The sequence below is a fragment of the Mustelus asterias genome, unplaced genomic scaffold (assembly GCF_964213995.1).
Source record: "Mustelus asterias unplaced genomic scaffold, sMusAst1.hap1.1 HAP1_SCAFFOLD_1155, whole genome shotgun sequence".
Classification (NCBI taxonomy): domain Eukaryota; kingdom Metazoa; phylum Chordata; class Chondrichthyes; order Carcharhiniformes; family Triakidae; genus Mustelus; species Mustelus asterias.
The window spans coordinates 30,849-46,272 of record NW_027591100.1 but is presented as its reverse complement, the minus strand read 5'-3'; positions in this window follow the sequence as shown (position 1 = coordinate 46,272).

The following is a 15,424-nucleotide window of genomic DNA, read 5'->3' as shown; positions in this document are numbered from 1 at the left end:
TCTCACACACACCAGCTCGCATGCACTCTCTCTCACACACCAGCTCGCATGCACTCTCTCACACACATACCAGTTCACATGCACTCTCTCACACACACACCAGCTCGCATGCACTCTCTCACACGCACACCAGCTCGCATGCACTCTCTCACACGCACACCAGCTCGCATGCACTCTCTCACACGCACACCAGCTCGCATGCACTCTCTCACACACACACCAGCTCGCATGCACTCTCTCACACACACACCAGTTCACATGCACTCTTTCACACACACACCTGCTCGCATGCACTCTCTCACACACATACCAGTTCACATGCACTCTTTCACACACACACCAGCTCGCATGCACTCTCTCACACGCACACCAGCTCGCATGCACTCTCTCACACAGACACACCAGCTCGCATGCACTCTCTCACACACACACCAGCTCGAATGCACTCTCTCACACACACACCAGCTCGCATGCACTCTCTCACACACACCAGCTCGCATGCACTCTCTCACACACACCAGCTCGCATGCACTCTTTCACACAGACACCAGCTCGCATGCACTCTTTCACACACCCACCAGCTCGCATGCACTCTCTCACACACACACCAGCTCGCAGGCACTCTCTCACACACACACCAGCTCGCATGCACTCCCTCACACACACACCAGCTCGCATGCACTCTCTCACACACACACCAGCTCGCATGCACTCTCTCACACACACACCAGCTCGCATGCACTCTCTCACACACACACCAGCTCGCATGCACTCTCTCACACAGACACACCAGCTCGCATACACTCCCTCACACACACACCAGCTCACATGCACTCTCTCACTCACACACCAGCTCGCATGCACTCTCTCACACACACACCAGCTCGCATGCACTCTGTCACACACACACCAGCTCGCATGCACTCTCTCACACACCCACCAGCTCGCATGCACTCTCTCACACACACACCAGCTCGCATGCACTCTCACACACACACACCAGCTCGCATGCACTCTCTCACACACACACCAGTTCGCATGCACTCTCTCATACACACACACCAGTTCGCATGCACTCTCTCATACACACACACCAGCTCGCATGCACTCTCTCACACACACACCAGCTCGCATGCACTCTCATACGCACACACCAGCTCGCATGCACTCTCTCACACACACCAGCTCGCATGCACACTCTCACACACCAGCTCGCATGCACTTTCTCACACACCAGCTCGCATGCACTTTCTCACACACCAGCTCGCATACACTCTCTCTCACACACACCAGCTCGCATACACTCTCTCTCACACACATCAGCTCGCATGCACTCTCATACACACACACCAGCTCACATGCACTCTCTCACACGCCACCTCGCATGCACTCTCTCACACACATACCAGCTCGCATGCACTCTCATACACACACACCAGCTCACATGCACTCTCTCACTCACACACCAGCTCGCATGCACTCTCTCACACACACACCAGCTCGCATGCACTCTGTCACACACACACCAGCTCGCATGCACTCTCTCACACACCCACCAGCTCGCATGCACTCTCTCACACACACACCAGCTCGCATGCACTCTCACACACACACACCAGCTCGCATGCACTCTCTCACACACTCACCAGTTCGCATGCACTCTCTCATACACACACACCAGTTCGCATGCACTCTCTCATACACACACCAGCTCGCATGCACTCTCTCACACACACACCAGCTCGCATGCACTCTCATACGCACACACCAGCTCGCATGCACTCTCTCACGCACACCAGCTCGCATGCACACTCTCACACACCAGCTCGCATGCACTTTCTCACACACCAGCTCGCATGCACTTTCTCACACACCAGCTCGCACACACTCTCTCTCACACACACCAGCTCGCATACACTCTCTCTCACACACATCAGCTCGCATGCACTCTCATACACACACACCAGCTCACATGCACTCTCTCACACGCCAGCTCGCATGCACTCTCTCACACACATACCAGCTCGCATGCACTCTCATACACACACACCAGCTCGCATGCACTCTCTCACACACCAGCTCGCATGCACTCTCTCACACACACACCAGCTCGCATGCACTCTCTCACACACACACCAGCTCGCATGCACTCTCTCACACACACACCAGCTCACATGCACTCTCTCACACACACACCAGCTCGCATGCACTCTCTCACACACACACCAGCTCGCATGCACTCTCTCACACACCAGCTCGCATGCACTCTCTCACACACACACCAGCTCGCATGCACTCTCTCACACACACACCAGCTCGCATGCACTCTCTCAGACACACACCAGCTCGCATGCATTCTCACACACACACCAGCTCGCATGCACTCTCTCACACACACCAGCTCGCATGCACTCTCTCACACGCACACCTGCTCGCATGCACTCTCTCACACACCAGCTCGCATGCACTCTCTCAGACACACACCAGCTCGCATGCACTCTCTCACACACACACACCAGCTCGCATGCACTCTCTCACACACACCAGCTCGCATGCACTCTCTCTCACACACCAGCTCGCATGCATTCTCACACACACACCTGCTCGCATGCACTCTCTCACACACACACCAGCTCGCATGCACTCTCTCACACACACGCCAGCTCGCATGCACACTCTCACACACACACCTGTTCACATGCACTCTTTCACACACACACCAGCTCGCATGCACTCTCTCACACACACACCAGCTCGCATGCACTCTCCCACACACACACCAGCTCGCATGCACTCTCTCACACACACACCAGTTCACATGCACTCTCTCACACACACACCAGCTCGCATGCACTCTCTCACACGCACACCAGTTCACATGCACTCTCTCACACACACTCCAGCTCGCATGCACTCTCTCACACACACACCAGCTCGCATGCACTCTCTCACACGCACACCAGCTCACATGCACTCTCTCACACGCACACCAGCTCGCATGCACTCTCTCACACACACACCAGCTCGCATGCACTCTCTCACACACACACCAGTTCACATGCACTCTTTCACACACACACCTGCTCGCATGCACTCTCTCACACGCACACCAGCTCGCATGCACTCTCTCACACACCAGCTCGCATGCACTCTCTCACACACACACCAGCTCGCATGCACTCTCTCACACACACACCAGCTCGCATGCACTCTCTCACACACACCAGCTCGCATGCACTCTCTCTCACACACCAGCTCGCATGCACTCTCTCACACACATACCAGTTCACATGCACTCTGTCACACACACACCAACTCGCATGCACTCTCTCACACGCACACCAGCTCGCATGCACTCTCTCACACACCAGCTCGCATGCACTCTCTCACACACACACCAGCTCGCATGCACTCTCTCACACACACACCAGCTCGCATGCACTCTCTCACACACACACCAGCTCGCATGCACTCTCTCACACACACACCAGCTCGCATGCACTCTCTCACACACACACCAGCTCGCATGCACTCTCTCACACACACACCAGCTCGCATGCACTCTCTCTCACACACCAGCTCGCATGCATTCTCACACACACACCTGCTCGCATGCACTCTCTCACACACATACCAGTTCACATGCACTCTTTCACACACACACCAGCTCGCATGCACTCTCTCACACACACACCAGCTCGCATGCACTCTCTCACACACATACCAGTTCACATGCACTCTCTCACACACACACACCAGTTCGCATGCACTCTCTCACACAGACACACCAGCTCGCATGCACTCTTTCACACAGACACACCAGCTCGCATGCACTCTCTCACACAGACACACCAGCTCGCATGCACTCTCTCACACACACACCAGCTCGCATGCACTCTCTCACACACACACCAGCTCGCATGCACTCTCTCACACAGACACACCAGCTCGCATGCACTCTCTCACACAGACACACCAGTTCACATGCACTCTCTCACACACACACCAGCTCGCATGCACTCTCTCACACACACACCAGCTCGCATGCACTCTCTCACACAGACACACCAGCTCGCATGCACTCCCTCACACACACACCAGCTCGCATGCACTCTCTCACTCACACACCAGCTCGCATGCACTCTCTCACACACACACACCAGCTCGCATGCACTCTCTCACACAGACACACCAGCTCGCATGCACTCTCTCACTCACACACCAGCTCGCATGCACTCTCATCACACACACACACCAGCTCGCATGCACTCTCTCACTCACACACCAGCTCGCATGCACTCTCTCACACACACACACCAGCTCGCATGCACTCTCTCACACACACACACCAGCTCGCATGCACTCTCTCACACAGACACACCAGCTCGCATGCACTCTCCCACACATACAGACTTGCACTCCCTTCAGCAAACAGCTGATCCTTTGAACGGGTCTGATGCAAACATGGCCTTTGTTCCAGTGTGTGACAGCCAACTCCATATCGTGCAAGGGCATTTTTAGAATTTCTCCCTTTAATCTCCAAGCGATTAGCTGAACTGATAAGTGGCTGTAGAACTGGGATTGGCCTTGCTGAGCATGCCAGGAATATCCTGTCCGGAACACGCAAATCATTTCCTTGCTCAATAACCAGCCATGTACCCAGGTGTGATTCAGCCAATGCGTCACGACACGGGGATCATTGATTAACCTTCTGCACCCGTTCAACCCCACAGCTAATCATTTGATTGTGGAAATACAGAGGAAATGAGTTGCTGGTTTGGACTGTGACAAGTCCCATCCTGTGACCCGCACCCATCGCTGACTTGCGAATTTCGAAAGGGTGGAACGAACTGCATTTCCATAGCACCTTTCACCACCTCAGGACGTTGACAGCCAATCAGATCCTTCCCTTGGGGTGCCGCCACTGTTGCGAGGTGCGGCAACCAAGTTTGCAAAGCAAGATCCACGAGCGGCAATCGTTACGACACCAGTCATCTGTCCCATGATGGCCGAGGGATTCCTATCATCCCCAGGACACTGGACTCAAGAACAGCTTCTTCCCTGCTGCCGTCAGACCTTTGAATGGACCTACCTCGCATTAAGCTGATCTTTCTCTATACCCGAGCTATGACTGTAACACTACATTCTACACTCTCTCCTTTCCTTCTCTATGAACGGTATGCTTTGTCTGTATAGTGCGCAAGAAACAATACTTTTCACTGTATCCCGATACATGTGACAATATTAGCACTGCTGCTTCACAGCTCTAGGGACCCGGGTTCGATTCCCGGCTTGGGTCACTGTCTGTGTGTAGTTTGCACGTTCTCCTCGTGTCTGCGTGGGTTTCCTCCGGGTGCTCCGGTTTCCTCCCACAGTCCAAAGATGTGCGGGTTAGGTTGATTGGCCAGGTTAAAATTGCCCCTTAGTGTCCTGAGATGCGTAGGTTAGAGGGATTAGTGGGTAAATATGCAGGGATATGGGGGTAGGGCCTGGATGGGATTGTGGTCGGTGCAGACTCGATGGGCCGAATGGCCTCTTCTGTACTGTAGGGTTTCTATGATTCTATGAATAAATCAAATCAAATCGAATTTTGGAGAGAACTGCTCTACCCCTCCCTCCATCTCGGCCACTCAAGTGTGCTCTTCAAGTCCTTGATTTAATCTCCAGTAACAAACAGCGGTATCTCCCACAGCGCGGCGCTCCCTCAGCACTGACCCTCCCACAGTGCGGCGCTCCCTCAGCACCGACCCTCCCACAGTGCGGCGCTCCCTCAGCACTGACCCTCCCACAGTGCGGCGCTCCCTCAGCACCGACCCTCCCACAGTGCGGCGCTCCCTCAGCACTGACCCTCCCACAGTGCGGCGCTCCCTCAGCACTGACCCTCCCACAGTGCGGCGCTCCCTCAGCACCGACCCTCCCACAGTGCGGCGCTCCCTCAGCACTGACCCTCCCACAGTGCGGCGCTCCCTCAGCACCGACCCTCCCACAGTGCGGCGCTCCCTCAGCACTGACCCTCCCACAGTGCGGCGCTCCCTCAGCACTGACTCTCCCACAGTGCGGCGCTCCCTCAGCACTGACTCTCCCACAGTGCGGCGCTCCCTCAGCACTGACCCTCCCACAGTGCGGCGCTCCCTCAGCACTGACTCTCCCACAGTGCGGCACTCCCTCAGCACTGACTCTCCCACAGTGCGGCACTCCCTCAGCACTGACCCTCCCACAGCGCGGTGCTCCCTCAGCACTGACCCTCCCACAGTGCGGCGCTCCCTCAGCACTGACCCTCCCACAGTGCGGCGCTCCCTCAGCACTGACCCTCCCACAGTGCGGCGCTCCCTCAGCACTGACCCTCCCACAGTGCGGCGCTCCCTCAGCACTGACCCTCCCACAGCGCGGTGCTCCCTCAGCACTGACCCTCCCACAGTGCGGCGCTCCCTCAGCACTGACTCTCCCACAGTGCGGCACTCCCTCAGCACTGACACTCCCACAGTGTAGCCCTCCCTCAGCACCGACGCTCCCACAGTGCGGCGTTCCCTCAGCGCCGACCCTCCCACAGTGCGATGCTCCCTCAGCACTGACCCTCCCCCAGTGCGGTGCTCCCTCAGCACTGACCCTCCCACAGTGCGGCACTCCCTCAGCACCGACCCTCCCACAGTGCGGCACTCCCTCAGCACTGACCCTCCCACAGTGCGGCGCTCCCTCAGCACTGACCCTCCCATAGTGCGGCGCTCCCTCATCACTGACCCTCCCACAGTGCTGCGCTCCCTCAGCACTGACCCTCCCACAGTGCTGCGCTCCCTCAGCACTGACCCTCCCACAGTGCTGCGCTCCCTCAGCACTGACCCTCCCACAGTGCTGCGCTCCCTCAGCACTGACCCTCCCACAGTGCTGCGCTCCCTCAGCACTGACCCTCCCACAGTGCGGCGCTCCCTCAGCACTGACCCTCCCACAGTGCGGTGCTCCCTCAGCAGTGACCCTCCCACAGTGCAGCACTCCCTCAGCACTGACCCTCCCACAGTGCAGCACTCCCTCAGCACTGACCCACCCACAGTGCAGCACTCCCTCAGCACCGACCCTCCCACAGTGCGGCACTCCCTCAGCACCGACCCTCCCACAGTGCAGCGCCTACCCAGCACTGACCCTCCCACAGTGCGGCACTCCCTCAGCACTGACCCTCCCACAGTGCGGCACTCCCTCAGCACCGACTCTCCCACAGTGCGGCGCTCCCTCAGCACTGACCCTCCCACAGTGCGGCGCTCCCTCAGCACTGACCCTCCCACAGTGCGGCGCTCCCTCAGCACTGACCCTCCCACAGTGCGGCGCTCCCTCAGCACTGACCCTCCCACAGTGCGGCGCTCCCTCAGCACTGACCCTCCCACAGTGCGGCGCTCCCTCAGCACTGACCCTCCCACAGTGCGGCACTCCCTCAGCACCGACTCTCCCACAGTGCGGCGCTCCCTCAGCACTGACCCTCCCGCAGTGCGGCGCTCCCTCAGCACTGACCCTCCCACAGTGCGGCGCTCCCTCAGCACCGACCCTCCCACAGTGCGGCACTCCCTCAGCACCGACCCTCCCACAGTGCGGCACTCCCTCAGCACTGACCCTCCCACAGTGCAGCGCTGCCTCAGCACTGACCCTCCCACAGTGCGGCACTCCCTCAGCACCGATCCTCCCACAGTGCGGCACTCCCTCAGCACTGACCCTCCCACAGTGCAGCACTCCCTCAGCACTGACCCTCCCACAGTGCGGTGCTCCCTCAGCACCGACCCTCCCACAGTGCGGCGCTCCCTCAGCACTGACCCTCCCACAGTGCGGCGCTCCCTCAGCACTGACCCTCCCACAGTGCGGCGCTCCCTCAGCACTGACCCTCCCACAGTGCGGCGCTCCCTCAGCACTGACCCTCCCACAGTGCTGCGCTCCCTCAGCACTGACCCTCCCACAGTGCTGCGCTCCCTCAGCACTGACCCTCCCACAGTGCAGTGCTCCCTCAGCACTGACCCTCCCACAGTGCAGTGCTCCCTCAGCACTGACCCTCCCACAGTGCGGCGCTCCCTCAGCACTGACCCTCCCACAGTGCTGCGCTCCCTCAGCACTGACCCTCCCACAGTGCGGCGCTCCCTCAGCACAGACCCAACAGTGCGTAGATGGAAAATAACTTTTCCCCTGAGTAGAGGTGTCAGTAACCGGGAGAGGGGGACAGAGACTTAAGGTCAGAGGCAGGAGATTTTGGGGGGATTTGAGGAGAAACTTAAGTAAAGTTTATGTAAGGCTTACATTAATACTACAATGGAGTTACTGTGAAACCCCCCCCAGTCGCCACACTCCGGCGCCTGTTCGGGCCAATGCACCCTAACCTGCATGTCTTTCAGACTGTGGGAGGAAACAGGAGCACCCGGAGGAAACCCACGCAGACACGGGGAGAACGTGCAGACTCCGCACAGACAGTGACCCGAGCCGGGAATAGAACCCCCGTCCCTGGCGCTGTGAGGCAGCAGTGCCAACCCGCTGTGCCACCGTGCCGCCTCAGAGGGGTGGTGGGAATCTGGGACTCGCTGCCCGGGAGGGTGATAGAGGCGGGAACCCTCACAGCATCGAGGTGAACACTTGAAGCGCCGCAGCGTTGAGGGCCACCGACCGAGTGCTGGAAAACGGGATTAGAATAGATGGGGGCCTGGTGGCTAGCACAGGTTTGAAGGGCAGAATGGTCTCTTGCTGTGCTTTAGAACAATGTGACTATGAAATAACGTGCCAAACTGCAGGATTCGCACTGTTTACATGTTCCTGTGAGCTGTGCTGTACGTGCTGCGTGTGTACGTGACTAAACATGGGGAGGAGAGGGAAGGGATGAGGACTATCTGTTCAGCCGTCCAAGGGATCATCTCTCAATCACCAACAAAAGGCCACAGAAAGGGGAGATGAGAAATACCAGCTGTATTCTCCCTGGCCGCCTGCACAGAATATCGCATTTGTATCCTCTGCACTGCCACAGAGCAGCAGAGATGTAAGATAGTGTGCAGTGCAAGGAAGTCGCTACCTGATAGTGGTCTCTCTCTCTCTGCACTTTTGCAACACCAGACCTGGATTTCTAAGTATTTTGTTGCAGGAAATAGGGTGCTGTGCGGCTGAGAAGGCTTGCCTCAAAGGGGCTGGGGGTGGGGAGGGCGGCGGGCTGTCTTTATCAGCCGGGGATCACTCCCACCCTCACCTCTGGAGCTGAAAGACTGCGGGTTCCAGCGCCCCGCTCCCCCCCCCCCCCCCACCCTGCCCCCCACTGCCCCCCCACACCCCAACCACCAGAGATTTGACCCCATAATCCAGGCTGACGCTTGCAGTGTCAGCGTCCTCCAACATTGCGGCGTTCCCTCGGCACTGGCCCTATTCCGTAACCTCCTCCAGCCCCTTTTGTTTCTCGGCAGCCAATCTACCCGCGGCAGGATTCTCACTGGGTCAAGAACAGAAAATGCTGGAAAGTCTTTGCGGGTCTGGCCGCGTCCCTGGGGAGAGGATAGAGCCAACGTTTCGAATGTGGGTGAGCCGTGCTAAATTCTCCCTCCAGTGTTACCCGAACAGGGGCCGGAGCGTGGCGACCAGGGGGATTTTCACAGTAACTTCATTGCGGTGTTAATATAAGCCGACTTGTGACACTGATAAATAAACTTTTAAACTTTCCTATGGCGTGGCTTTAAGGAGAGGCATAGCGGACATGCCGTATTTCCTTAGCCTCCTGAGAAAGTAGGGGCTGGAGGAGGTTACAGAGATAGGGAGGGGGTGTAGGGGCTGGAGGAGGTTACAGACATAGGGAGGGGGTGTAGGGGCTGGAGGAGGTTACAGAGATAGGGAGGGGGGTGTAGGGGCTGGAGGAGGTTACAGAGATAGGGAGGGGGGTGTAGGGGCTGGAGGAGGTTACAGAGATAGGGAGGGGGTGTAGGAGCTGGAGGAGGTTACAGAGATAGGGAGGGGGTGTAGGAGCTGGAGGAGGTTACAGAGATAGGGATGGGGGTGTAGGAGCTGGAGGAGGTTACAGAGATAGGGAGGAGGGTGAAGGGGGCTGGAGGAGGTTACAGAGATAGGGAGGGGGGTTGTAGGAGCTGGAAGAGGTTACAGAGATAGGGAGGGGGTGTAGGGGCTGGAGGGGGTTACAGAGATAGGGAGGGGGTGTAGGGGCTGGAGGAGGTTACAGAGATAGGGATGGGGGTGTAGGAGCTGGAGGAGGTTACAGAGATAGGGAGGGGGGGTGAAGGGGGCTGGAGGAGGTTACAGAGATAGGGAGGGGGGGTGAAGGGGGCTGGAGGAGGTTACAGAGATAGGGAGGGGGGTGCAGTTGGTGGGGCTTTCTTAACTATAGTGTCGGGACCAAGACAGGTTGTTGGTGATCTGGACACCCAGAAACATGAAGCTCTCGACCCTTTCTACTTCATCCCCGTTGATGTAGACAGAGACACTGCACAAAGGCCTCTCTGTGCCCGGGGCAAATTTGGATGTGGGGCTGACTAAACCCGTGGCCCAGACGCTGGATGAACACAGCAAATAGCGAAGGCCGCCACATCCTGCCAATTACAATACCTGGCCTTCACCACTGCTCTCTCTCTCTTTCCTTCCGCCTGACCGGATTCCTAAGCAGGTCAGTCATTCGCCTTCCATTCCACCCCAACCTCAATGTTGGCTGACACTCTCTCGTGCAGGGAGTTTATCAAAAGTCCGCTGGAAGTCCCTATCAACAGCATCCATTACACATTCCCCCGCCCACCGCATTAGTAACCTCTGAAACAAAAGGTTTGGGCAGAAAGAGAGTATAAGTTAGAGGGAGGTTGAGCTGTTTGACTACGGAGGCCGGCACAGCAGTGTCTCCTCTCCCTGACCCGTCCCCGCCTATTCGCCAACCCCGCCCCCCACCCCCGCCCCCAGCACAGGTTCCATGGGAGTCAGGGTGAGGCTGGGGCCCCGAGGGCAGCCCCTTTTAAGCCTTGGACTGACTCCCAAGCAACGATCTTGAGGAAATCACACATCTCCCTAACTTCCTCCAGCCGTGACACGCCCCTCCCTATCTCTGTAACCTCCTCCAGCCCCCTACACCCCCTCCCTATCTCTGTAACCTCCTCCAGCCCCTACACCCTCTCCCTATCTCTGTAACCTCCTCCAGCCCCTACACCCCCTCCCTATCTCTGTAACCTCCTCCAGCCCCTACACCTCCTCCCTATCTCTGTAACCTCCTCCAGCCCCTACACCCCCTCCCGATCTCTGTAACCTCCTCCAGCCCCTACACCCCCTCCTTCTCTCTGTAACCTCCTCCAGCCCCTACACCCCCTCCCTCTCTATGTAACCTTCTCCAGCCCCTACAACCCCTCCCTATCTCTGTAACCTCCTCCAGCCCCCTACACCCCCTCCCTATCTCTGTAACCTCCTCCAGCCCCTACACCCTCTCCCTATCTCTGTAACCTCCTCCAGCCCCTACACCCCCTCCCTATCTCTGTAACCTCCTCCAGCCCCTACACCTCCTCCCTATCTCTGTAACCTCCTCCAGCCCCTACACCCCCTCCCGATCTCTGTAACCTTCTCCAGCCCCTACACCCCCTCCTTCTCTCTGTAACCTCCTCCAGCCCCTACACCCCCTCCCTCTCTATGTAACCTTCTCCAGCCCCTACAACCCCTCCCTATCTCTGTAACCTCCTCCAGCCCCCTACACCCCCTCCCTATCTCTGTAACCTCCTCCAGCCCCTACACCCCCTCCCTATCTCTGTAACCTCCTCCAGCCCCTACACCTCCCTCCCTATCTCTGGAACCTCCTCCAGCCCCTACATTCCCTCCCTATCCCTGTAACCTCCTCCAGCCCCCATACCCCATCCCCATCTCTATAACCTGCTCCAGCCCCTACACCCCCTCCCTATCTCTGTGACCTCCTCCAGCTCCCTACAACCCTCCGGAATCTCTGCGCTCCTCCCCTTCCCATCGTTCCGCCATTGGCAGCCGTGCCTACAGCTGCCTGGGGGGCCCTAAACTCTGGAATTCCTTCCCAAGCTGTTGGTGGGAATTGGATGGATCTCTGGTGTCGGACGGAGAGAGAACATGTCCCCTTTCCTCCGTACTCTGCCACTTTCCCTATGGCTCACGTCCAACCCGTGTTGCCCCCCGTGATGCCTTGCTCTTATCTTGTGTCTTGTTGTCTTCTTGCCCCCTGGGCCTTTTTCTTCTTATAATTGGTGCGGCAACAATAATCTCTCCCCCAATGTCAACAAAACGAAGGAGATTGTCATCGACTTCAGGAAGCGTAAAGGAGAACATGCCCCTGTCTACATCAATGGGGACGCAGTAGAAAGGGTCGAGAGCTTCAAGTTTTTAAGGTGTCCAGATCACCAACAACCTGTCCTGGTCCCTCCCATGCCGATGCTATAGTTAAGAAAGCCCCACCAACGCCTCCACTTTCTCAGAAGATTAAGGAAATTTGGCATGTCCGCTACAACTCTCACCAACTTTTACAGATACACCATAGAAAGCATTCTCTCTGGTTGTATCACAGCTTGGTCTGGGCTCCTGTTCTGCCCAAGACCACAAGAAACTACAAAAGGTCGTGAATGTAGCCCAATCCATCACGCAAACCAGCCTCCCATCCATTGACTCTGTCTACACTTCCCGCTGCCTCGGCAAAGCAGCCGGCATAATTAAGGACCTCCCCACACCCTGAACATTCTCTCTTCCACCTTCTTCCTTCGGGAAAAAGATACAAAAGTCTGAGGTCACGTACCGACCGACTCAAGAACAGCTTCTTCCCTGCTGCTTTGAATGGACCTACCTCGCATTAAGTTGATCTTTCTCTACACCCTAGCTATGACTGTAACACTACATTCAGCACCCTCTCCTTTCCTTCTTTATGAACGGTATGCTTTGTCTGTATAGCGCAAGAAACAATACTTTTCACTGTATCCCAATACATGTGACAATAATAAATCAAATCAAATCAAATCATCAATAGCTTGGGGAGGGAATTCCAGAGTTTAGGACCTCCCTCAGACAGCTGGACGGCACGGTAGCACAGTGGTTAGCACTGCTGCTTCACAGCTCCAGGGACCCGGGTTCGATTCCCGGCTCGGGTCACTGTCTGTGTGGAGTTTGCACATTCTCCCCGTGTCTGCGTGGGTTTCCTCCGGGTGCTCCGGTTTCCTCCCACAGTCCAAAGATGTGTGGGTTAGGTTGATTGGCCAGGTTAAAATTGCCCCTTAGTGTCCTGAGATGCGTAGGTTAGAGGGATGAGCCGGTAATTGTGTAGGGATATGGGGCTAGGGCCTGGGTGGGATTGTGGTCGGTGCAGACTTGATGGGCCGGATGGCCTCTTTCTGCACTGTAGGGTTTCTATGATTCAGCTGAAGTGTGAGAAAGGGTTTACGCTTTGTGCTGGGAACAGGCTGGACCCATTGTTCCTCTGGGTACAGGATGTCCTTTCGCTTGCTGTGAACAGCCTGTCATTCTGGGAATGTGAGGAATGTCGCTGAACATCACAATGTTTTTTTCAGGCCTGCTATTTCCACTCAGCTAGTTACTTATCCAGACCAAAGGGTCCACCCAGCTTCCTGGAGCCCATCCAGCTCCTAACTGCTCCTAGCCAGTCTAAATCGGGCAGGGAAGCGTCTCAGGAACAATGGGTCGGTGCTGAGGGAGCACCGCACTGTGGGAGGGTCAGTGCTGAGGGAGCGCCGCACTGTGGGAGGGTCAGTGCTGATGGAGCGCCGCACTGTGGGAGGGTCAGTGCTGAGGGAGCACCGCACTGTGGGAGGGTCAGTGCAGAGGGAGCACCGCACTGTGGGAGGGTCAGTGTTGAGGGAGCGCCGCACTGTGGGAGGGTCAGTGCTGAGAGAGCGCCGCACTGTGGGAGGGTCGGTGCTGAGGGAGTGCCGCACTGTGGGAGGGTCGGTGCTGAGGGAGCGCCGCACTGTGGGAGGGTCGGTGCTGAGGGAGCGCCGCACTGTGGGAGGGTCAGTGCTGAGGTAGCGCCGCACTGTGGGAGGGTCGGTGCTGAGGGAGTGCCGCACTGTGGGAGGGTCGGTGCTGAGGGAGCGCCGCACTGTGGGAGGGTCGGTGCTGAGGGAGCGCCGCACTGTGGGAGGGTCAGTGCTGAGAGAGTGCTGCACTGTGGGAGGGTCGGTGCTGAGGGAGCGCCGCACTGTGGGAGGGTCAGTGCTGAGGGAGCGCCGCACTGTGGGAGGGTCACTGCTGAGGGAGCGCCGCGCTGAGGGAGCGCCGCACTGTGGGAGGGTCACTGCAGAGGGAGCACCGCACTGTGGGAGGGTCAGTGCTGAGGGAGCGCCGCACTGTGGGAGGGTCGGTGCTGAGGGAGCGCCGCACTGTGGGAGGGTCGGTGCTGAGGGAGCGCCGCACTGTGGGAGGGTCGGTGCTGAGGGAGCGCCGCACTGTGGGAGGGTCGGTGCTGAGGGAGCGCCGCACTGTGGGAGGGTCAGTGCTGAGGGAGCGCCGCACTGTGGGAGGGTCCGTGCTGAGGGAGCGCCGCACTGTGGGAGGGTCCGTGCTGAGGGAGCGCCGCACTGTGGGAGGCTCAGTGCTGAGGGAGCACCGCACTGTGGGAGGCTCAGTGCTGAGGGAGCACCGCACTGTGGGAGGGTCAGTGCTGAGGGAGCACCGCACTGTGGGAGGGTCAGTGCTGAGGGAGCGCCGCACTGTGGGAGGGTCCGTGCTGAGGGAGCGCCGCACTGTGGGAGGGTCAGTGCTGAGGGAGCACCGCACTGTGGGAGGGTCAGTGCTGAGGGAGCACCGCACTGTGGGAGGGTCAGTGCTGAGGGAGCACCGCACTGTGGGAGGGTCAGTGCTGAGGGAGCGCCGCACTGTGGCCTTGTTCTCCCCTCTTGGGTGGATGTGAAAGATCCCACGGCGCAATTGGAAAGAGAGCGGGGCGGGAAGCTGGTGTTCTCCCCGGTGACCTGGGTCAAAAACCTATTCCTTGGAACAACCTCACTTAAAAGAAGACCATACAATCTGGGCCACTATCACTTTGCTGCCTGTGCGATCTTGCTGTGTGCAAAGTTTTAAAAGTTTATTCATTAGTGTCACGAGTAGTTAACGCTGCAATGAAGTTACTGTGAAAATCCCCTAGTCACCACACTCCTGTTCGGGTAACACTGAGGGAGAATTTAGCACAGCCAATGCACCCTAACCAGCACGTCTTTCAGACTGTGGGAGGAAACCGGAGCACTCGGAGGAAACCCACGCAGACACGGGGAGAACGTGCAGACTCCGCACAGACAGTGACCCAAGCCGGGAATCGAAGCCGGGTCCCTGGCGCTGTGAGGCAGCAGTGCTAACCACTGTGCCACCGTGTCGCCCAAAATGGCTGCCACCGTTATTACATCACAACAGTTGACTCTACATTTCAGCGGAAGCACTGCTGCAGAAATGCTGATGTGTCAGGGCCACACAGGAGAATCGG